Here is a 25,609-nt window from a genome sequence, read left to right on the forward strand (position 1 = left end):
TTTGCTCTTGTGCTTCATGGTGCTGGTATGCACAATTTTTCCCCATGCTAAATAAGCTGGTTTGAAAATAAAAAGATGGATGTATTAGGCAGGTTCATCAAACCGAGGAAAGGATAAATGGATGAACAGATGCATGACTGCTGCTCAAAATGACAGTTAAGAGTTGTATCATTTACCCCTGCTGAGGCCAATGGAGCTTGACATTTTTATAAAGAAGGTTCTGGCTGATAGACATTTACCGTATGACTGTTTCATTAGAGCAAAAATGTAATATTTAATTTACCCAAAAACAAACTTCAATTCTAAGACAGCAAATGCAAACATAGTATCCAGCAGCAGATCTAATATAAAAAAACAAAACATTAAAGCAAATATCCCCTATGTGTGCCTTCCCATGTATTTAGACGCACCACATCCTCGCCTCCACTGCCATCGCTGCCGTGCCTTAATACTTTTTATACGTTCAGAATATAAATCTGCAGACCAATGTATACACACACACAGGTCCAAGGTTCGAATGGAAACAAATATGACCAAAAAAAAAATGACTTGGGTTAGGGAAAAACTGTTTGTATGAGTTTATAACCTGCTTCTGACTGTGTCTGCCCGTTTACCTGAGCCATTGTGTACCATTTGTACCCAGTAAATTACCAAGGTGATAATGGCAATTAATACTTTTTATTTTGTTCTCAATAAAAAATTCTATATAGGAAGTTCCTCTTTACTATAGATATATAGATGTGTGCCGAAGACTTTTAATTTGTTTTAACTGTTTTGGAACCTTTAGGTAATATTAAGATATAGGTATGTTCAAAGAGTATACCAGTTATCTGAATGCTGATTGGTGCAAACTGAAGTGCTTCCAACTCTCTGTTATGCAAATGAAGCTAACTTAGTGAAGATCGTTGCTTTGTTATACTTCTCAGTCTTGTCATGCTGAACTGGCAGTGCACACGGCAGGCTCCCTCAAGTTTGTTGCAGTAAAGGACATCTGTATTTGGAGACTTTATTAATGGTGATGTTGACTTTTCCTTATTTACAGAGTATTTCACAGACAACGTGTCTCCAGAAAGAGTAAAGGAAGTATGAACAAAAACATGAACTATGCTGGAATTTTGCATTTTTCATCCCTCCTGCATTTTTAATAACCATTATGATAGTTCGAGACTGGAAATTGTGGTCTTAGTATTATTAGGATTTAGGATAATTTTGTGAATTGTAACTACAGATGGGAGACACGGGCAAGTTTAAGTTCTACCGCATAGTTTTGCAAAAGTGACAGTAAAATTTATTTCATGGGAGATTTTGCAATTACAGTTATGTCCATAAATATTTGGACAGACAACTTTTTTCTAATTTTGGTTCTGTACATTACCACAATGAATTTTAAATGAAACAACTCAGATGCAGTTGAAGTGCAGACTTTCAGCTTTAATTCAGTGGGTGAACAAAACGATTGCATAAAAATGTGAGGCAACTAAAGCATTTTGTGAACACAATCCCTTCATTTCAGGGGCTCAAAAGTAATTGGACAAATTAAATAACTGGAAATCAAATGTTCATTTCTAATACTTGTTTGAAAACCCTTTGCTGGCAATGACAGCCTGAAGTCTTGAACTCCTGGACATCACCAGATGTTGGGTTTCCTCCTTTTTAATGCTCTGCCAGGCCTTTACTGCAGCGGCTTTCAGTTGCTGTTTGTTTGTGGGCCTTTCTGTCTGAAGTTTAGTCTTCAACAAGTGAAATGCCTGCTCAGTTGGGTTAAGATCAGCTGACTGACTTGGACATTCAAGAATTTTCCACTTCTTTGCTTTAATAAACTCCTGGGTTGCTTTGGCTGTATGTTTTGGGTCATTGTCCATCTGTATCATGAAACGCCGCCCAATCAATTTGACTGCATTTAGCTGGATTTGAGCAGACAGTATGTCTCTGAACACCTCAGAATTCATTCGGCTGCTTCTGTCCTGTGTCACATCATCAATACACACTAGTGTCCCAGTGCCACTGGCAGCCATGCATGCCCAAGCCATCACACTGCCTCCACCGTGTTTTACAGATGATGTGGTATGGTTTGGATAATGAGCTGTTCCACGTCTTCTCCATACTTTTTTCTTGCCATCATTCTGGTAGAGGTTGATCTTGGTTTCATCTGTCCAAAGAATGTTTTTTCAGAACTGTGCTGGCTTTTTTAGATGTTCTTTAGCAAAGTCCAATCTAGCTTTTCTATTCTTGAGGCTTATGAGTGGCTTGCACCTTGCAGTGCACCCTCTGTATTTACTGTCATGCAGTCTTCTCTTTATGGTAGACTTGGATATCGATACGCCTACCCCCTGGAGAGTGTTGTTCACTTGGTTGGCTGTTGTGAAGGGGTTTCTCTTCACCATGGAAATGATTCTGCGATCATCCACCACTGTTGTCTTCCGTGGACGTCCAGGTCTTTTTGCGTTGCTGAGTTCACCAGTGCTTGCTTTCTTTCTCAGGATATACCAAACTGTAGATTTTGCCACTCGTAATATTGTAGCAATTTCTCAGATCGGTTTTTTCTGTTTTCACAGCTTAAGGATGGCTTCTTTCACCTGCATGGAGAGCTCCTTTGACCGCATGTTGTCTGTTCACAGCAAAATCTTCCACATGCAAGCACCACACCTCAAATCAACTCCAGGCCTTTTATCTGCTTAACTGATAAGGACATAACGATGGACTTGCCCACACCTGCCCATGAAATAGCCTTTGAGTCAATTGTCCAATTACTTTTGAGCCCCTGAAATGAAGGGATTGTGTTCAAAAATGCTTTAGTTGCCTCACATTTTTATGCAATCGTTTTGTTCACCCCACTGAATTAAAGCTGAAAGTCTGCACTTCAACTGCATCTGAGTTGTTTCATTTAAAATTCATTGTGGTAATGTACAGAACCAAAATTAGAAAAAAGTTGTCTCAGTCCAAATATTTATGGACCTAACTATAGGAGATGCAAAGCTTACTAAAATGTTTTTGTTGGGTGTAAAGGTATTGTTTGGGTGGAAAACAAGGGATGCTCTCCCTCAAGCCTTGTCCACAATTCCATGCTGGGCTGTGCTCATTTCTCCAGCCAAACATCGAAAATCAATTCTATTTATGCCCCTCATTCACATCGCCGTGGAGGGGTGCAGTAGGCTTTTTAAAAATTGTGACATATTTTCCAAATTCAGATGAAGTAAAACGCATCATCATCCATTGTGTTTTCTCCTTAGGAAAACCTCACTATATGGAATGTTGCCACTGCAATCCTGCTGCCTCCTGCTATTACCATGTAGCAGTGCTACTTAAGAACTGCATCTCCCAGCAGTCCCTGCTGGGGCTGCTGGGGTCAAAGGTAGTCACAGGCAGATAAAAGGAGGGCAGAGGGCAAAGAGAAATAAAAAGTTTTGTTTTTGGTTTGTATTGTTTGTTGCGGTTATTTGTCGTCTCTCCTGCTGTTATTTGAACTCTGATCATTTTGTCTTGGACTGTATTCGTTTGTTGGGGTCTGGATTGTCTGTCTACCTGTTCACTGAGAGCTGTATTGGATTATTGGATTTTTCGGAACAGTGGAGCGCTCCCGAATCAACCATCAACCATCAACCTCATCAGTAAATACCGGTAGGACTGTATTTTCCCTTCTCCATTGCAACTTACAGATCGCTGGATTTAACTTGGTCACTATTCGTCTTTCAACCTGTTTTCGTATTTATGGACTTTGCTGTGTGGTGTTTGTGTTTATTTTGTGTATGTGTAATATCGCCGAAGGGGTCAGGGGTGGTATTACTGTTTTTATTACTCAATTCGTGTCATTATATTTATAATTGTTTGTCATTCCCAGTGTGCTTATTTGTCTCTGTGGTGAGAGTGTGTGGGTCGATCCAAGGCTGGGGACGTTCCTGGGATCTCTGCTATTAAAATAAATAAATCACCGTCATCTTTGGCGGTGTGGATCTTAGCGGCTCCTGACCGCTACAACCAGTCTGCACACTTCTGTGATTTTTAAATTTTTTTTATTTTTATAATTTAAAATACTCAATGACTGGCAGATGTACATGGAATCTACTCTATATATAGAAAATCCTAAGCCTAAAAGTGCAACGAATTTATGTCACATTTTTTGTCACGCTTTAAATCAGCTTATTTTAAAACCTACATATTGTGACAGATAATAATAATAATTCATTACATTTATATAGCGCTTTTCTCAGTACTCAAAGCGCTATCCACACAGGGAGGAACCAAGAAGCGAACCCACAATCTTCCACAGTCTCCTTACTGCAGATGTCCAGGGACCTTTCCCCACTGGGACGCTGGAAGACGGGAAGGACCGGGAAAAGGGCAGGATTTTCCCTGGACCACATGGGGGCAACTTCCCGGGATTACATGGGGGCCACAATGCTTGGAAGCACAACCCTAGGTGGAGGGATGTGGCCACCACCAGGGCGTACCTGGACAGCTCCAGAACTGTGGTCCGCAGCATTTCTGTCACACCCGGAAGTGCTGTCAGAAGAGGAGCTGAACTCGCAGGCAGCACTTCCGCCACACCCGAGACTTTGTGCCAAGACTTTGTGCCAACCAGGCCTGGGGCCGGAAATAAAACACAAAGACTAGATGACAAAGTAGAATGTCATAGAGACAAGGCAGTGAGACAAAAGGACAGCTGCTGTACAGGCTTTTAAATGTGAGATGTGCAGCAGCAGCAGCAGCAAGCAGCGGCACAGACATGAAGTGGCTGGCGTGTAGCGCAGGCTTGGGGGGTTAGCAAGCGAAGCGAGCAGGGGGCAAAGCCCCTAGTTAATGTATAAAAACTTTTCCAGGCAGGAACAAAATGCCTTTCATCTTGTTGTGTCAATGCCACAAATTTCACTGGAAGCGTAACGCAATTTATTTGCGAATTTTCTTACAAAGTGAAATCAGTTTTGCTGCAAATTCCATTTCAAGTGAATCGTTTTGCTTATCACTAATTTTAACCATTTCGATTTGGAAACTGTCTGGGTGAATTTCCTCCCGCATCCCAAAGACGTGTCTGTTAGATAGTCAGTGACTCCAAAATGGCCCAGCCTGGGTGAGTGTGCCCAGCGCTGAACTGACGCTTTTTACACTGGCTTAATTCAGTTGTAGGGTGTCTGGAAGCCTGTGTCGCTCTCATTTATATAATATAAATACACTTTAGGAAGCACTCAGCTTTGTGTTTTACTGGGCCTTTGGATGTGTAAATGCTTTGAAGTCAACTGATTTTATGTTAACACCAGTTTATAGATGAAATGGGTCAATATATCATTGATTTTGCAATTCCCCTTTGTTCTTATTCTGCTGAACTTTAACTGTTAAAGGAAGTTGACTTTTCTTCTGGCAGACTACTAGAAATGTTATTAATCACGGCAGCTCACACCCCTAAACGGCTGGCCAGTGCAGCTCCATTCAGATGACTCGTTCAGCTGGACGACACTGAGGGCCTGCATTTCCAGAAAGCAATTCCTAAAATGGGCTTACTACAAGGTGCCATACTGTAAACTATACTGGGGCCTGCACAACTGGTAAACAGTTAGGCTAAGAGTCCCACAATTGAAGAACTTGTTTTAAAGAGCCTTATGGGACATTTGCACTGCTGATACAAGACACCCTTTCTTACATTTTGACACTCCTTTATGTTCCTCTTCTTTATGGCCGTTGCTTTCCTGATAGTGACATCACCTTCACATTAACATTGCTGTCTGCTACTTGATAGATTGAATATTATACACACCAATCAACCACAACCTTAAAACCACCCGACTAATACTGGTAAGGCCCCCGTTTGTGCCGCCAAAACAACTCTGACCCACCAAGGCAGGGACTTCCCAAGACCTCTGAAGGTGTCCTTTGTTATTTGGCACCAAGACATGGACCTTTAAGTCCTGTAGGTTGCGTGGTGGGGCCTTCACAGATCAGACTTGATTTTTCCAGGACATCCCACAGTTGTTCGATTGGATTGAGATTTGGGGAATTTGGAGGCCAAGTCAACACCTTGAACTCTGTCATGTCCCTCAATTCATTCCTGAATAATTTTCTCAGTGTGGCCAGGCGCATTATCCTGCTGAAAAAGGCCACTGCCATCAGGGAATACCATTACCATGAAGGGGTGTATGTGGTCTACCACAATTGTTAGGTAGGTGAATCGTGTCAAATTAACATCCACATGAATGGCAGGACCCAAGCTTTGCTAACAGAACATTGCACTGAGTATCACACTGCCTCTGCCAGCTTGGCTTCTTCCTGCTACCATCTCTTCCCCAGGAAAGGCTCCATGGTCAAGGTCTGTCACTTACATGCCCTTTCTAGACACTATTAGCAGTGGATGGGGTCGGCATGGGTACTCTGCAATGCACTGTGCATCCTGACATCTTTATCTCATGGCCAGCATTATGTTTTTCAGCAACCTGTGTTACAGTAGCTCTTCTTTGAAATCGGACCAGACTTGCTAGCCTTTGCTGCCCAGGTACATCAATGAGCCTTGGGTACCTGGGAGTCTGTCGCTGGTTCACCGGTTATCCATCCTTGGACCACTTTTGGTAGATACTAACCACTGCATACCAGGAACACCCCACATGATCTGCTGTTTTGGAGTTGCTCTGACCCAGTCGTGAAGCCAACACAATTTGGCCCTTGTGAAAGTCGCTTAGATCCTTACGCTTGCCCATTTCTCCATCTTCCAGCACACCACCTTCAAAGACTAACTGGTCTTTTGCTGCCTAATGTATCCCACCTCTTGACACGGTATTGTATTATTCACTTTGCCTGCCAGTGGTTTTAATGTTGTGGCTGATCAGTGTATCCTTTATCATGCGCTAATTGGTTTGTAAGCATGTTGTGAATGTGCCCATTATTAGAGATGTGCCCATTATTATTATACTTCTCTGCAATGCTCTACTCTGACTTGATTCTTTTTTACAATATCTAATGTGATAGTACAGATTAATAAAAAATCTGTAAGAAATCTGACAAAAATGGATTATTCTTGTCATAGCTGCTGCCTGATATTCTTAGGCAATTGTGACACCAACCACCATCATAGGCCTGAGCAGCTGGAAAGTCTGAAGATAATGAATATGGACACATCAGAAAGGCAATTTGAACAGGCTGCTTAAAGAACACAGATTTTAAAGCTGATTCAGAGGGGCGTGTGTGTGTGTGTGTGTGTGGGTGTGCGTGTGGGTGTGTGTGCGTGTGTGTTTCTAACCGTATTGCTGCATTCATGTTTGTAGTACATTTCTGTGTGCTACCATGTGAACCATTTCCTTCATCTCTATCACTTGTCAGCAATGGGTCTGACGATGGGTCCAAGGATTTCATCCTGATACCTAATGGCAGTCAAGGTGCAGTTGTCTAGCCTGTAGAGGTCTGTGTGTCCCTCCATAGATATGCCTCCCCAGACCATCACTGACCCATCACCAAACCGGTCATGTTGAACGATGTTATAGGCAGCACAACATTCTCCACAGCTTCTCCAGACCCTTTCACGTCTGTCACATGTGCTCAGGGTGAACCTGCTCTCATCTGTGAAAAGCACAGGGTGCCAGTGGTGGATCTACCAACTCTGGTATTCTATGACAAATGCCAATCGAACTCCACGATGCCAGGCAGTGAGCACAGGGCCCACTAGAGGACGCCGGGCCCTCAGGCCACCCTCATGAAGTCTGTTTCTGATTGTTTGGTCAGAGACATTCACACCAGTGGCTTGCAGGAGGTCATTTTGTAGGGCTCTGGCAGTGCTCACCCTGTTCCTCGTTTTCCAAAGGAGCAGATACTGACCAGTCCTGCTGATGGGTTAAGGACCTTCTACGGCCAGATATCCAGATCTCTAGGAGTAACTGTCTGTCTCCTGGAATCTCCTCCATGCCCTTGAGACTGTGCTGGGAGACACAGCAAAACTTCTGGCAATGGCACGTATTGATGTGCCATCCTGGAGAAGTTGGAGTACCTGTGCTACCTCTGTAGTGTCCAGGTATCGCCTCATGCTACTAGTAGTGACACTGACCATAGCCAAATGCAAAACAAGTGAAAAAACAGATGAGATGGGAAAAATGTCAGTGGTCTCCAACTGTTAAACCATGCCTGTTTTGGGGGTCGTCTGATTGTTGCCCCTCTAGCACACCTCTTGTTAATTTCATGAACACCAAAGCAGCTGAAACTGATTAACAATCCCCTCTGCTACTTAACTGACCAGATCAATAGCCCACAAGTTTCATTGATTTGATGCTATACTCGGATTAAAAAGTGTTCCTTTAATTTTTTGAGCAGTATATATTCATTTAGGGCGTCACGGTGGTGCAGTGGTAGCGCTGCTGCCTCGCAGTTAGGAGACCCGGGTTCGCTTCCCGGGTCCTCCCTGTGTGGAGTTTGCATGTTCTCCCCGTGTCTGCGTGGGTTTCCTCCCACAGTCCAAAGACATGAAGGTTAGGTGGATTGGCGATTCTAAATTGGCCCTGGTGTGTGCTTGGTGTTTGTGTGTGTCCTGCGGTGGGTTGGCACCCTGCCTGGGATTGGTTCCTGCCTTGTGCCCTGTGTTGGCTGGGATTGGCTCCAGCTGACCCCCGTGACCCTGTGTTCGGATTCAGCGGGTTGGAAACTGGATGGATGGATATATTCAATTATCATACTTCTATAATCCTTGTGTGTATTAATAAACTGCATTATTCTGTTCCTTAAAACACGTGTGCTTCAGTTGCCTTGATACTTCAGTAAGACTAAAGGCCGGAGTCCCGCATCCTACAACAGAGAAAGTTAAGGTAAATAAAGTAGGAGCCTTACCGAATTACTTAATTAATTACTGGTATTGCTGAAGGCAAAACTGCTAATTAATTTCCAAATCATTATGGCATCCTTCTGGTTGGGCATCTTATTCATTATTAATCAATTAAAATCCTACAGAAGATAAGAGTGTTTACTCAAAAGTTCATTTATAAGGAAGTATTTTCTGCTGAAATATGTCATGTAATTCAATTAATAGCTGCATAAGCAGACAAGTATATACACCACTAGCTGATAAGCATCACACAGGCTGCTGGGTACACATGGAACTTGTAAGCATGCAAGTTATTCATCCATTTTCTCATCGTTCTTTTGCACACACACATCCAGTATTACAGCCTTCTTTCCACAGATGGCAGGGTGCGCTGTTACGACTAGTAAATAAAAATACAGCGTAGATTCAGTGCCTGCTGGTTGTAATATACTACTGTCACTATTCTCAGGGTGGCGTGCAAGTATGAATGTCTTTGTAATGTACACACTTCATAATAAAAATGAACTTGACTTGGTAACTTGGTAATTGTAAACTGGCTGCCAGCACTGTGGTGTGAGCTCTGCCTCATGAGCCCTGTATAAAAAAAAAAAGAAAAATCAAATCCCTGCTGACGTGAGGATTTCTGGTGTCTGAAGCCATTGATGTTCAGCACTGCAGCCAAAGACGAGCCTCGAGTGTAAGCAGGTATGGTGGCCCCCTAGTGGCTAAACTGTAAAGCATGACACGGACCACACTGACTCTACTGAGCATGTCAGCAATGTCCACATTTTTTTTAAATTTTTGTTAAAAAATAATGTTAAAATAGGACTTTTGTGCTTTTGCTCTTGATTTATACTACATAAGCAAATTCCGAGGTTATAAACTACCGTCATCTTACAAAATGACCAAAAAGAGTTACAGCAAACTGGACATATTGGTGCAGGGACTGGTCATTTTTAAGCTGATTGATGTATAAGATGAATAACTAAATCCTCATCTTCAATCCGTTCCCCTCTGCATTTAGAGTCGGTAATAGACGCAACAGCAGAGGATCATCCAGCAGTCAGGATGTGTTCATCAGGCTGTCGCTAGGAAGAGCTGTCCTGAAAACCCTTGGGAAGATCCTCAGCTATGAAAACAATGACCAGGCTTGTTCTGGCGATGATTATTTATTTATTAATTTTGTGACATTGTACAGCTGTGTAAACTGGGCTTCGAAGAAGCAGGATAGGAAGAGGATCTCTGCCTTTGAACTGTTTTGTTCTTTATTTTGCCTCAAATTTCTTGTATTAGGAATTTCTTACTTTTCGCATACCTCTTGGGGTCTGAGTGCAGGGTCAGCCATTGTACAACACCCCTGATGCAACTGCAAGTTAAGGGTCTTGCTCAAGGGCCCAGCAGAGTGGGATCTCTTTTTGTAGTAAGAGGGATTTGAATCGGTAACCTTCTGGATACTGGCGCAGATCCTGAGTCTCAGAGCCAACCCTGTGGTGTTAGTGGAGACTTTTCAGAATGCCACGGACAGCCCAGAAACCAAATAAATGGATATTTGATCAAATCAAGCCTGAACATTCCCTTGACGCACTGATATACATATTGAAGCTTTTGTACATTTGAAACATATTATGAGAATGAAATGCTTGGAAAAGTTGAAGGAAAAAGGGGATGAGGACAACCAACGACAAGATGGATTCATTCAATCATAACAGCAATGAGGCGGCACCGTGGCACAGTGGCAGCGTTGCTCTCTCACAGTAGTAAGGTGACCAGGGTTGGCGTCCCACATGGAGTTTGCATGTTCTCCCCATGTCTGCGTGGGTTTCCTCTCACTGTCCAAAGACATACTGGTTAGGGTGACGCTAAATCAGCCTTTATGCGTTTGGTGTGTGTGTGTGTGTTCACCCTGTGATGGACTGGCACCCTACACATATAAAACTTGTTCCTTTCTAAATACTTTGTTCTTTTAAACTGAGAATTCCCCTTAAGAATGACTAAATAGCCGGTGATTCTTGTGATATTTACCCGTAGGTATTTAAACTGATCTGCTATGGTAAAAGGTAGGGTATCTAATCTAATATTATATGCTTGTGAATTCACTGGAAAGAGTATACTTTTATTCAGATTAAATCTGAGACCGGATATATTTTGAAATTCTGTTAGTGCTGTTAAAACAGCAGGCACAGTGTTTTCTGGGTCTGATATATATAAAACCATATCATCTGCATATAGAGAAATTTTCTGTTCCAGTCCTTCTCTGATAATCCCCTTTATCTGATAAGAATTTCGACAGTGAACCGCCAGTGGTTCAATGGCGATTGCAAACAACAGTGGCGACAAGGGACATCCTTGTCTGGTACCACGTTCTAGTTTAAAGTAGTCTGAGCAAATGTTGTTAATACAAACTGAGGCTTCTGGATTGGTATACAGTAGTTTGATCCATGCACAAATATTCGGGCAAAACCCAAATTTCTCCAATGCAATAGCCGGTGATTCTAAGATGGCCCTGTGCCCGTGTGTGCCCTGCCTTCTGTCCGAGGTTTGTTTCTGCCTTGTGCCTTACGTTCTCAGAACTCTGAAACTGAATCAGGTGGATTCCTTAAATCATTTTTTTAAAGATTATTAACTTATTAAAGAATGTGACAGGCGGCACGGTGGCGCAGTGGTAGAGCTGCTGCCTCGCAGTAAGGAGTCCTGGGTTCGCTTCCAGGGTCCTCCCAGCGTGGAGTTTGCATGTTCTCCCCGTGTCTGCATGGGTTTCCTCCCACAGTCCAAAGACATGCAGGTTAGGTGCATTGGCGATCCTAAATTGTCCCTAGTGTGTGCTTAGTAGGTGTGTGTGTGTGTGTGGTGCCCTGTGTTGGCTGGGATTGGCTCCAGCAGACCCCCGTGACCCTGTGTTCGGATTCGGCGGGTTGGAAAATGGATGGATGGAAGAATGTGAACATTTAAGGCATGAAGTCTATATGGGGCAGAAGCACCTAAAAGACTTTAACTGGGAACTGTGGGGTCGAGAGAGTTCCTCCGAGATCTCTGCACATGGCACTCTTAAAAATACCCGCTCTTTAATGGCACTTTTACTGGGTTGTGTGGACCATTGCTTGACAAAGAACCCTTTCATTCCATGAAGGGTTCTTTGCATATGAAATTACTTCTTTGGGCTTTGAAAATGTTCATTGATATGTGAACAAAACAGTGGGCAGCAGGGCACTGAGAGAGACCAAGAGCCCCTGAACTTAAGCTGAGCTGCTGTATGCTGCAGCAAGAGTCCACTTAAACCGCGGCTGTGGAGTCGGAGTCAGAGACAATTTTGGGTACCTGGAGTCAGCAAAAATGTACCGACTCCGACTCCTAATAAATTTAAATTGTAATGACAAACAAATACAGCAAATTCAAATGTCCCATTTCACAAACAATAGTCATAATTAAGTACTCATCTGATGTAAGAATAAAGCCGAGTGCATAGTTGTGTTACTACTAGTGTGAAGTTCAGATGAGCTATTATACAACCTGACATTCACATATTGTAATCTGGATTATGGTACCTTACAAAAAGTGCTTTCATTTTATTTCAGATATAATGTGTTTAAAAAGTTAACTTGAGTGTAAACAAGTGTAATGATGTAGGTGGAGGTGTGTGCTATGGCCTGATGTGTGTTCAGGGGTTCTTGTCTTTTGTTTAAACTGGCCAATACAGTAGAGAGTCAGATTCATAGCCAGTAGTTCTGTGGTTAAATGACGTGTATGTTGCCTTCCTTTAATCAACATGGAAAATACATCAGCATATTAAATACAGCGGAGTCAGAGTCGGGGAGTCGGAGTCAGAAGTACCAGAAACTAAGGAGTCGAAGGATTTATCTACCGACTCCACAGCCCTGACTTATTAGTCACTGGTCTTAAACAAGTCTGTTACCGTCCATTTGTGGCTATTTATATGGCAACTCTTACAGAGCTAAATAAACGAAGGTTCTTTTTGGGACCTTCACATGGATGGCTATTTTGAGGACAAAAAACATTTCCCCTGTGGCATTGCTCTGAAGAATCGCTTTGATGCGTTAAATTTTAAGAGTGCCTGGCAAGCAACAAAGTAAAAGACAAAGGTGCTACACTTTGAAAGAAGGACCTTGTGTCCCCAGAACGTGGCCATCATTACTGACTGAATCCTAAAGAACATAGAGCCGTAAGTAAGAGAGCACAGCCGCCCTGACCGGTGTTGCACATTGTGAGGGAAACAGGGAATCTCAGAGCAGGTGGCATGGGGGCATGCTGGCACCAACTGGTCACTCCTTATTAACTCTCCACAAATCGAGGTAGAATGCAGTGTGAAGAGCTGATAATGTTGATTGATTATTGCACTGATTGTGGCAAGCGGCTGGGGGTGGTACCCAACCGGGACGCCCGGGAGGACCGGAGGAGAACTCACGCCTCCTCCAGACCACGAGGGGGCGACCGGCCTGGTTACTTTGGGGACCACAGGAACTGAGCTTGGAAGCTCAACCCTATAGGGGCCCGTGGTCACCGCCAGGGGGCGCCCTGTTGCCTGTGGAGTCCTGGCCCTCAGCACTTCCACCACACCCGGAAGTGTTGGGAGGAAGAAGACCAGGGACACCCAGGAGTGCTTCCGGGTGCACAGCCGGTACTTCCGCCACACTGGGGAGTGCGGGCAGGAGCTAATCAGGAGGCACCTGGCGCACATCCGGGTGGATATAAAAGGGGCCGCCTCGCTCCGTTCGTGGGCTTGAGTTGGGAGTGGAGGAGGACGGAGCTCGGGAGGAGAGGCAAGGATGCGGCCTGAAGAGAAAGAGGCATTATAAAAAGGCCTGGGCTTTGGGGGAGTTTTGGGGGAGTTGTGTGCTTCACTGTAAATAACAGTATGTATAATAAACGTGTGTTGGGCGAACCATCGCTCTCCGCCTGTCTGTGTCCGGGCTGCTTTCCACATGATATTTCATTAACACCTGCAATGTAGGTCACATCAAATCATTCATCCAATCAAAATAATTCTTAATAATAATTAATAATAGTGTCTTGCTATTTGTTACACAACTATCTTCAATCGATTAAAAAAACGAGTCTTCTTCACTTTCACATAACGGTTTCTAACTCCAATCTCTCAGCTGTCACGCTGACAAGTTTATTTTGAAACAATGTCGAAGAGTGTAGCGCGTTCAGCAGACACCAGCCAAGAAGCCATTGCCACAGGAGGAGCCCACTTAATGGAAGCGGCAGCCCAGGCTCTCGAACTCGAACACGGCGGACCAGTTCATTGATGACAGGCTGAACTGGGAATCGAGCACGTGATTTCAGCCTTTTGTTAGAATAACCTGTGGCCGGCCGCACTCGGACTCTCTTCATATTTTGTACAGCATGGCTAGCAGCCATTCGAACGATCAACTCGCGTCTCTCACTTCACGTTCTCTCCACTTGCTGTTGGACGTCGGGAAAAAAAATCAAACGAGCAGACCGCAGGCGTCTCGAACCCATGTGAGAGTTAATAACTGGAAACGCCTCGATATCCCAAAGACGATGATGAATGCGCACATTTAGTTCCCTCGGCACCACTTGATCGGGGCGATTTAGGCAATGGCGGCACCCATTTGATCGCACCGGGTGTCTTCCAAACCAGTACAGACGCCCCTCGAACGAAGCGGAACAAATTCAAAGTTCGAAACACGGCGATACTCAACCAATTAAAAAAGACATTCGTAAATAAATACAACGCCCAAAAGTTAAACGGTGGGATGAACTCACAATTAATATTCGCATTGTTAAACTATAAGGAAAGTTGTTACGGAAACCGAGGGAGATCGTGTACTGTAATATCATCCTTGTATGCTTTTCTCGAATATTTTTTTTAGAGATCTCAGGAAAACGACGTGATGATGACAGGATTGCTGGTCACCACAGATCTTGTCTATGAAGTACAATCATCTTTAGACGCGGAGAGAATTCTTGAGAGAAGACGCAGGGAGACTCCGAAAAAGGCGACCGGGTTACACTTGGATTGGCACATCGACAGCTGTGATACACTCACACACACACCCTCGGCGTCTATGGCCTCTCGCGGCGTTATCATCCGAAAGCAAATGAACTCCACTAAGTGTAAAACTGAAGTTTTCGCAGCTTACTTCATTAGGTGGTGTTATTGAGCGCGGCGCTTGGGGTTTTTTTGACCCAAAATAATAAAATCGGATTTCAGTACTGGGGCGGCACGGTGGCGCAGTGGGTTGCGCTGCTGCCTCGCAGTTGGGAGACCTGGGGACCTGGGTTCGCTTCCCGGGTCCTCCCTGCGTGGAGTTTGCATGTTCTCCCCGTGTCTGCGTGGGTTTCCTCCGGGCGCTCCAGTTTACTCCCACAGTCCAAAGACATGCAGGTTAGGTGGATTGGCGATTCTAAAATTGGCCCTAGTGTGTGCTTGGTGTGTCTGTGTGTGTCCTGCGGTGGGTTGGCACCCTGCCCGGGATTGGTTCCTGCCTTGTGCCCTGTGTTAGCTGGGATTGGCTCCAGCAGACCCCCGTGACTCTGTGTTCGGATTCAGCGGGTTGGAAAATGGATTTCAGTACTGACAATATGCGTACGTTAGCAGAGTTTGAGACAAAGCAGACTTGCAATAAATCGCCCAACACGATGACACAGCCTGCAGAAACACGCGATGCAAAGGCGCTTTACATTGGTGTTCGCATTACAGGAGGTGTCATCTGTCGCCAACGTTGTTCTTGTCAGTGGTTGTCACTGCTTAGCCAGCTCGACAGCAGCAAAGGTTACATTTCGTTTTCTCGAGAATATTACCTAAGAAACTGTCAATGCTCCCTAGAATAATAACCCGATAATGTGGGGTTAGGAGAATGCAGGCTTCAATGACAGAGCGCTAAATCAGGAGAACTGCTGATTCAGATACCCTGCCTGCCTGAAAATGGTGCCAACTTCACGTCAAGCCATTTCTAAAAATGAGTAGTTCGGAATGATTTGGAAAATCCGATATTGCCTACATAATAATCAACAATTCTCCAAATATAAATGGTAGCGCAATTCCTTTTCCACAATGGATCCCGGCGTCTGTAGCTCCGCCATTGCCACTTTAACCCTTCTTTCTCATCGTTGTTATATTTCTAGCAAACTTTTTACACTCCACCGCTGTATATCTAATTGCGTTCGCGCGTTGCCGCTAAGGCGGAGTGATCCAGAACTGGAGCAGTATAAGAGTTTGGAACTGTATGCGGAAATTAATAATAATAATAATAATAATAATTACTTCGCGTGCGCTTAGAGGAGGGCGATGATGAAGATGATGATATTATTATTATTATTTACATCTTTCAAAACACTCAGTATCACAGTGCAAAACAAAAAAAAAAAACCACCAAATATTAAACACTATTAAATAACACAAAGCAGACTAGAAATCATAGAGTAATGTCTAACACACAGAAAATGCAAGTTTAAAAAGTTAAGTTTTCAATTCTTGAGTCTGAAGACCTACTCTGTCAAGGACGCGAATTCCAGAGCTTGGGGGGCCACACAGCTAAAAGCTCCCATTGTGGAAAGTCGGAAATAAGGGACAACAAGCGGACCGGGGTCAAAGCTGTGTGGGATTGTGTGCGTAAGTAGGTGAATCTTGTAAAGAATGTGACATGTAAGTGTCAGCCATTGAAGGCTGGAGAGGACAGGTGACAGGCACGTGATCGAGCCTTGGTGTGAGTAAGTAAACGGTCGACTGCGTTCTGAATCAACTGAAGCCTCTTTTAGTGACTTGCTAAGAACAAGAGAAGGAAGGGCATTGTTGTAATCAACTCTTGAAGTACTGGATGCTTGTGAGAATATTTCGGTCGAAGCCTAAGAGAAAGAAGAACGTAATCGAGAAATGTCGCCACGATGATAGTTAAAAAAAAAACTGAACTACAGAATTAATGTGAGATTGAAGAGGAGAACTATCAAGGATAACAGTTAAACTTTTAACCCGGGTACAAAGTGGTATCGGACAACAACCAATTAAGATACTAACGCTACCAGCTTTTAATAGCGTGGATTTGGAGCCTATGGGGAAAATGTCATATTTTTTTGCTGCTGTTTTACAATGGACTGGCGTCCCGTCCAGGAAGGCACCACCCTGTGCACAATTACTACTACGGTTTTCTATAATCATTTGTTAGTAAAAAAAAAAAAACAATTTCAGAAAATGGATAGACGGGGATATCGGTACATACAGTAAATTCAGTGTACTCGAAGAGCCGCGCACACTTGTAAACACGATTAAAATAAAGCACAGACCTTAGGACGGTTTCAGCAGCACAATGTATAGAAAGTCGTGTTATGATTACCTCGTTTATTTCTCCGCACTAGTAAACTTTCATCTCTTCAAACCCAGCAAGAAATGCCAAGCGCTTTCCATGTCAGCCGAAGCTCGTGTTAGTCCGCGAGTCTGCGCCTTCCTTTGCATCCTAGCGAGAGTTTTCGTGGCATCTTCTTCTTCTTCTTCTTTTTACTTTCGCTCTCGTTTATGCGAATGCAACGGCAGTCGCGATCCAGTCTTTTCGCATTCGCCTACCAGGGTCTTCTTTTTCTCCTCTTTTGTCCGCCTTTCGCCCTTATCTTTTTGGTCTTTCAGATGCGCTCGTGTGCGGTCTCAGTCTGTCTCCAGCAAGAACGCGGCGCAGATGTCTCCGATTGCTGTCAGGCTGCCTCGGTGCGCGCGCTCCCCCTCCCTTCTTACGCTCCACCTCTGCATCTACCTCTCTGTCATTCACAGAATACGAGGCAAATAATACAAGCGATGATGAGAACAGTCGGCGTCGTTAACTCTTTGGAAACTAGGACGGTGGGAATCAGCAGGCCTTTTGAATCCGCTGTATCCGCTTCAGGTTACAGAAGGGCCACGAGCTACGCAACCATCGGATGCCAGGGTGCAACCACTCGGGGACGGGATGCCACTCCATCGGCAAGCTCAGGGACAAGGCGTGCTGATAAACCTGGCATACACGACTCAGTAGCAAACTTTTGAAGATCGAGCACTCCGCACAGAGATGGTCTTCTGACTGGACAGCAAAACTGCTTCGATTCGGCGGCGGATCACCCATCGGCATTCATTCATATTGTGCCTTATTACCGATTGACAAACGTACCAGTGATCGATTCTTACAATATTAAACGGACTAATGAACAAAATATGATGTTATAATAGCGCATTGGTGCTCTGAAGACAACTGCTTGACGCTATGAATGTGGTCGTGCTTAAGGTCGGTGGGTCCTTCTGGCGGCGACATTCAGATTTATTTGTCATGTAACGGAAATAGTTTCTTCTTACTCCACGTGTCTGCTGCGGTTTTCTTCAGGGCACAGCAAAGATTTGCAGGTGAAGTGGCGGTCTGTATTTGTGTTGGGGGGGGGGGGGGGGTAGTTATGAACTGGTCTCCTGGCCACCCGATGCGGCTGTGGTGCTTCGACCCGGTGTTGGATTAAAGCGGGTTTATTTATTTATTTAAAATTGACGCTCATATCCATCATCTATTTTCTAAAGTGGCTTAATGCAATCTTTTTGTTTTTGGGGGCGAGAAACCACCCGTCGCTCATGGAGCGCAAATAAGGAACTGATCCTGGATAGGATACACGATCTTTGGCTTCAGGGGTGATGGGTTGTCTTTCGGTGGCTTTAGTCGCTGACCCACTGATCCCAGGCGTCCAGACTCAAATGTTTCAGAGCCCCGACGCCCCCCACAACCTGCCCAGTGGAATTAGGCTTCCAGTCCCTTCTTCCTCACGTTCTGCGTTCTGACATGCATGGACGATTGCGCGAAAACTCAAATACCTGCATATACCAGACTTCACGGGCACCCCCCATTGGGGTCACTCTTTTCAATTTAACACACATGTTGAAGTAACGGGATGATGGGGGGTTGTGGCGTCTCTAATAAGAGTTTGAGATAACGTCAGATCGTCGCGATTCTGGGGTAAGCGCCTTCCGAAAGTATTCTTTAAATTTGGCCGCTTTTATTGAGCCATATCCTGCACACTGTGTTCTTGCCAAGACTTAACTCTGCAGCTTGCCTTTCGTATCTGCGGTGTACATCCCACCCGGCAATGGGCAGCAGTCCAGGAGGAACTACGGAAGGTTGAGGACATTTATGCAAATGAAGTGCGAGGCGAAGGGTTATTGGTGGTTTACTGCTGCCGTGTTCTATGCGCCATATTCTCCAGAAGTACGACCGAAGTCAGGAGTGGAGACCGTTATGTGCATCGTAACCAGGGGATATGTGACTGTCCTCATCAACGCCGTCCTTACTGTGCTGCATAATGGAGGACTGTCACAGCAGCAGGATTTGTATCTCAATGTACTGAACGATTCTTGATTTCCAAACGCGGCACTTGTCGGCTGAGGTGTCCCTGATTCGCACACTTTCGTCGCTCGTCTCTGCTGATTTATTGCCACCGACTGCAGCGGCGTCACGCAGACGTGCGGTGCAGCAGTCTCCTGGAGCATAAGTTTTAAGTACGCTAAACGTTATTGGAGATACGTTTGTTTTTACTGATTTACTAAGACTGTACATTTCACATTTATATTCTTGGCCGATGACCTAATACTATTGCTCTGAGCCCCCATGAGACGCTGTGGTATTTAAACGGGGCTTCTAATGGAGCTAATGAATGAAATTCTCAGCGGGCTTCATTACATCACAATGTGATTGTGGCCTGGATGTTCACTCAGACGCAGTGCCAGATGTTCAGGTCATGTGAAGTTTTCAAAGCATGACTTGAAATTCACTTAGGCACCTGCCACTTTTACGCAAAACACTTGTTGACATTGTCCTTCAATAAGTAGATAAAGTGACATATTCGGGGACACAATGAGTGGGTGGGAGGCAGAGGTGTGACCAGAACATCATGTGTGGGTGGGCATTGGCTTGTCTGGGGGGGGGGGCAGAAAATATCCATCCATCCCCATTTTTGTAGGGGGGTCAAATAATAATAACAACATAGTTTAATATAACATATAAAAGCAAAAATTGTGGCATAAATCATAACCTATTGTTCAATAAAATTAACAGAGGCAATGGAACTTGTATTATTATTTTTTGTGAACAAATATAGAACTACATCAACAAGGTAAATATCCATCCATCCATCCATCCATTTTCCAACCTGCTGAATCCGAACACAGGGTCACGGGGGGTCTCCTGGAGCCAATCCCAGCCAACACAGGGCACAAGGCAGGAACCAATCCCGGGCAGGGTGCCAACCCACCGCAGGACACACACAAACACACACAAACACCAAGCACACACACGGGACAATTTAGAATCGCCAATCCACCTGACCTGCATGTCTTTGGACTGTGGGAGGAAACCCACGCAGACACGGGGAGAACATGTAAACTCCACGCAGGGAGGACCCGGGAAGCGAACTCAGGTCCCCAGGTCTCCCAACTGCGAGGCAGCAGCGCTACCCACTGCGCCACCGTGCCGCCCAAGGTAAATATCAATAAAGTCAAATGTATACAACATATGAGAGCAAGAACAGAAACGTGGCTTATTGTAGTCATGGGAGGCTATAGGACATCAGTTTCCAGTGTTTAAACTGGATATTATCTACAGGACCAGTCTGCGGTTACTCTTGGCAAATTCTGAAATAAATTCATTCATGTCTCGATTTTCTGTGATGTTTTTCTCATGTGCCAGAATGATTACATTTCTCTCCCTTGAATGCAGCATTGTTTGGCGGAGTGGAGTGAGAATGCGGTTCAAAGTAGAGAAAGAGCTTTCGCATGCAGCTGAAGACACACCAGTGATGAGTGCCGTGATGCAGACATGGCTCTGACGTGCGGGGTGCTAGACGCGTGTTTGTGGAAGCCGCCACCGTCTTTTTCTAGAGCTTTTTTTCCAATTAGTGTAGCCGTGTTTGGTGAATATGTCCTCTCGGTCCGAATTGGAAACACTAAATATGTGGCAGGCAAAGCAAAAGCTGCCATCACGGACAACAGAATATTCAAGCCATGGTTGAGACTGATACCAGCTTGCACTAAAACATCTGAGTGTCTTTCCAAATGCGCGCTTGGGATAATTAATTAAAATGGGCTGGGATGGGCTATCCATATTTAAGTCAGGCAGACCGGACTGTATATTTTGTTGAAGGCAGAGGTTTGGAGTACCCGACACGGGCGCAGAGCTGGAGGATTGTGTAGGCTTGTCTACATCTTTTGGAGTTTCAGTTCCCAATGTGGGTGCGCTGTTCTAGCAGCGGTGTTGGGGTCAACCGTGGAGCCAGCAGCTTGCGGAGGGACAGAGGTTGAAGATGTCTGCTTTTTAATAAGCCACCTATGCATAGCCTTTGGTGTTACCAACCAGAAAATAAAAGAAGAATGGAATGTATACGCTGTTTTAATTAAAGAATGCGGTCAACAAGTTCAAAACGTGCGGCAAAATGTGCAGCGAAATGAACTGTGAGCAGCACTGTGCTTGTCTAGTGGAGGAGACACTGACGGATACGCCACACATTCAAAGGGCCGACTGGAAAGCAACTCAGCTTTGAAAATCAAATGTTATTCTTCTCCAGAGTTTTCATTGGACAGACAGAGCATTTCACAGGGGAGGGCACAGCTTGTCTCCGGGGGGGGTGCCTACCCCAGCCCCCCCGTGGTCACGCCTCTGGAGGGATTGAACGCAGATTATTGAGGGTCACAGTGCCTTAAAGGTTGTTCCTTTCCGAATGTGGAATGCAAACCGATGGGAATTCAGAAAGTATTCAGACCCCTTAACTCTCTGCAACAACAACCTCATTAATCCCCCCCCCCATGTCCATCTACTGACCCCCCCCCCCATTTGCTATATATTGCCTTTGATTCCTGCATTTTCCTCTGATGCTGACACCTGGTAGAGGTTGAAAGCTTAGCAGTAATAAGCTACTTTAAGATGTATGATTCATTGTCTCCCTTTGTGGATTTCTAGCTACAAATATATTGATATCTGCAGATAGATAGATAGATAGATAGATAGAGATAGGATATCCATACTCATAGATGCTGTACTCCCACATACATATACTGTACATATATACTATACTGTATAGACATGTATCCACATTCATACACACACACAAGCACATCTCCATCATTCCATTTCGTGACGTAATCCTGAAGTTTGGGTTGCAGGATAACAAAACTGTACTTTATGTGTGAATGTGAGTGTTGAAATCCCTCAGCAACTCTTGCTTGACTAATTTCATTGATTTTAGGAAGGACTGATCATCTCAAATTCTGTTCCGAGTTCTATTTTGGTCAGCTACGAAGCAATCCATAATAAAATGTCAAGATAACAAGGCAACGGAGTTCACGATTTCGGAGACATGGAATGAAAAATGGGGGCCATTAAGTTATTTTAGAACGCTGCAAACTTCAAACCAGCTTAATGATCTAAAAAATGCATTGCCACCGAGATGGTTTTCCAGATGCTCATGTTTTATATTTGGAAATGAAGGTTCAAATCTTTTTTTTTAATATAATTTGGTGGTCCTATACACAGTAAGCAGCGCACTCTCCACACTCGGCCCGTGTTCTGCACCCAGTGATGCTGGGATGGACAGTGGATCTCCATGACATCGCACTGGATATATAAGTTAGAAAACGAATAACTGGATCTCTGGGCTCGAGTTCCAGCCCTCTGCCTGTCCTGTACAGTTTAGGCCTTTCTGCAGTCTATCCAAATAAGCACAGGGCACCAGGTGAGAACACACTTCGGACAGGATAAGAAAATGAATGGATTGATTTTTTTCCGTTCACATTTCCATCCCCCCTGCGTGGAGTTTGCATGTTCTCCCCGTGTCTGCGTGGGTTTCCTCCCACAGTCCAAAGACATGCAGGTTAGGTGTATTGGTGATCCTAAATTGTCTCTAGTGTGTCCTTGGTGTGTGGGTGTGTGTGTGCGCCCTGCGGTGGGCTGGCGCCCTGCCTGGGGTTTGTTCCTGCCTTGTGCCCTGTGCTGGCTGGGATTGGCTCCAGCAGCCCCCGTGACCCTGTGTTAAGATATAGCGGGTTGGATACTGACTGACTGACTGACTGACTGACTGACATTTCCGTACTAATAACAGATTGGCTGGGGTACCCATATGGCCATTTTCTGCCAGATTCTGATGTGTACATGAATGTACCCTGCTTTCTGGGGCTTGGCTACAGATGGCACTGCCCACCCAAAAGTGTTAACTGACGACCAATAAAAAAAAAAAGGAATCTCAATAAAAATAAAAGCTTTTGCTTAATTTGGTGTTTTGTGGCCTTCCATACATTTCCAAATGCCCACCCGAGGATAACATCCTAATCACACTGCTGCCAGTGATTGACTGGCATCCCATTCAGTGTTGGTTCCCGTATCTCTAAAAGATGGGCTCAGAAAAGAGACATCTGCTATATAATAAAACACTAAGGTGTTCAGCCCCTCCGAGCAATCTGATTGGTCAGTTTGGCTTTGGTGACGCAATCGAAAGAGGGAGTGCGACACACAAGCAGGAGTGAAGGAATAGGAGGCACGCCAAGAAAGAGAGAATCACCTTCAAAGACGTCAAGTATAAAAGCAGACCAGAGGCGAGAAGCAGGCTTTACGAGAACACGGTAGTGCCGGTAAAGAGACCTTCAAAGATGGAAAGTATAAAACTGGGTAACGGGCAAGAAAAGGTGCCTCAAAAATAATCAAGTTTTAGGGCATGAGCATCAGAGAAGGAGTGCCGGTGAAGAGACATTCACAAATCCAGAGGTAAGGCGCTAAAGGTACATATAGGGCAAGAGATAGAAAATACTTTTATACGATTCTACTACTTGTCTTCAACAAGTACCGTGGCTACTTAATAGTCATAATGAATTAATAATAATAATAATGAACTACATTTTTATAGCACTTTTCTAATGACTGAGAGCACTTTATGTAGAGGGTAGAGAGCCACTTCACCCACCTGCCATTGTGAGGCATCCACCTGGAAGTTGCAACAGCAGCCATTCTTGTGCCAATACGCTCACCACACATTAGCTAGCTATTAGATGGTAAAGGGGTACGAGAGATAGTCAGATAGATACAGGGGATGATTAGGGGGCCAGAATGACCAGACAGTGGTGGGCAATTGAGCCAGGACATTGAGGTACACCCCTGACTCTTTCAAAAAGGTACCCAGGGATCTTTTATGACCACAGAGAGTCAGAACCTCATCTGAAGGATGGCACCAATTCTTTACAGCAGGGGTCCCCAACCCCCGGTCCGCGGCCGTCTGACAGCCGGGCCGCGAGAGAACTGCCGGCAACGGAGACTCACTCAGAACGCTTGGCAGGCGGGGCTTTGCAGTGGCGCAGAGAGAGGAGAGAGATCAAGATGAGATAGTATTACAGCAAAGTATTTTTATGGTCCCGACAGTTTCCCCATATGACACGAGTCTATAGAAATGTCGTTACTATGAAGTACATTCAGCAGATACTTTCATCACAACGAAGTGACCTTTAAATGCTTGAATGAGTCATCCACAGAGCAGTTAGATCTGTGGTCACAGCTCAGTTGTGCACATTTGCACATCGATCCCCAAACAGAAACAGTGGTAAAAAAAAAAAGTCTTTCTTCGAACTTTCCTCGTACTGTTTTCTTTTTTTGCTGTTTTTGTTGTCTGTGGTTTTCAGTGATTCCTTTTGCTTATTGCTTGTCAGGATTTGAAAAACATCCATTGGAATTTAACTCATTGTCACTCTCCTATAGAAACGGCAGACACGAAAAAAAGATAGCAGTGTTAATGTTTGTGATGTGCAATCTGTAGGAATGGCAAATGTAAAGCATATGTCTTTGTTATATGCAAAAAAAGAAGAAAAATCTCAGATTGCAAACGTATGCGAACTGCTTAATAACTTTAATAATAATAGAAATGTTATGTAAATTGTGTATAAAACTGTGTATAAACTGCATATAAAAATTTGCATCTAATAAAGTGGTCCTTGCTGTCAAAAAGGTTGGGGACCACTGCTTTACAGCACCTCGCTGCAGGAATGGGGCGGGGCTAAATATGGGTTGAGTTCAACATTTAACCCCGCCCACAATGCCACAGTCATCACACATTGTGGTCCCGCCCACCAGTTCCAACTTTCCCCATCACTGCACTGGGATCCATGCACAGACCACCGGGTAAGTGCCCCCTAGTGGCCTCTCCTCTTCAAGCAACAACCCAAGCGTTTTTCTAGATGGTCCCCAATCCAAGTGCTGGCCGTGCCCAGACATACTTAGCTTCAGGTGGATTACCTGTTCTGAAGGTGTTATGGCTGCTGAAGATCGGCGTAACATAGTCACAGCATGGGCTCTGATGATATGGCATCCCATCTAAAGATGATTACAGCTCTTAATTACCTCTATAATCGAAAAACAATATGTTAATAGAAATCAGTTTTACATAAAACCTGCCATTTGGTTTAGGTTTAGGTTTATTTGTCATATATAGGTTAACACAGGGTCAACATACAATGAAATGTGTATGACGAGAAAAACAAGTCACTCAGCCTAGATCCAATAAAGCTTAAAAAAAGATTACAAGTTAAAAATAGACAAGCCATATAAAATAAAATGTGTATGTTTTAAAAGAAGTTATAGAGCAATATGAGTTGAATGAGCAGCAAGTACAAATGACAGTTATTGCACAGATAACGTTTTATAAGTTCAGATGCATATTCCATAAAGTGCAGATGCATGTTCCAGTCAGTATTCAGAGTGTGTGCAGGTACAGTTTGTGTGTGTGAGTATTGTAATGTAATGTAGATGTAATGTAAGTGTGTGTAAGTGTTCAGGTGTTGCTGTTGAGGAGTCGAATGGCCTGGTGGTAAAAACTGTTCTTAAGTCTTGTAGTCCA

The 25,609-nt window shown here is 44.3% G+C and overlaps 1 protein-coding gene across 3 annotated transcripts in view; it reads right to left on the minus strand.

Moving 5' to 3' along the window:
* The window catches only part of LOC114668664 (kelch domain-containing protein 8B-like), a 523,257-nt gene extending 505,547 nt beyond the window's left edge, over positions 1-17,710 (minus strand). For 2 of the 3 annotated variants that reach the window (XM_051921169.1, XM_028824538.2), the window contains exon 1: positions 17,080-17,710. The gene's annotated coding sequence lies outside the window, so the exon portion shown is untranslated. Of the gene's footprint in view, positions 1-17,029 lie in introns of all 3 variants that reach the window. The other variant, XM_051921167.1, reaches the window with a different exon arrangement.
* Between the last annotated feature and the right edge of the window lie 7,899 nt (positions 17,711-25,609).

Source organism: Erpetoichthys calabaricus, chromosome 18 (genome assembly GCF_900747795.2).
Source record: "Erpetoichthys calabaricus chromosome 18, fErpCal1.3, whole genome shotgun sequence".
In the NCBI taxonomy this organism is placed as follows: Eukaryota; Metazoa; Chordata; class Cladistia; order Polypteriformes; family Polypteridae; genus Erpetoichthys; species Erpetoichthys calabaricus.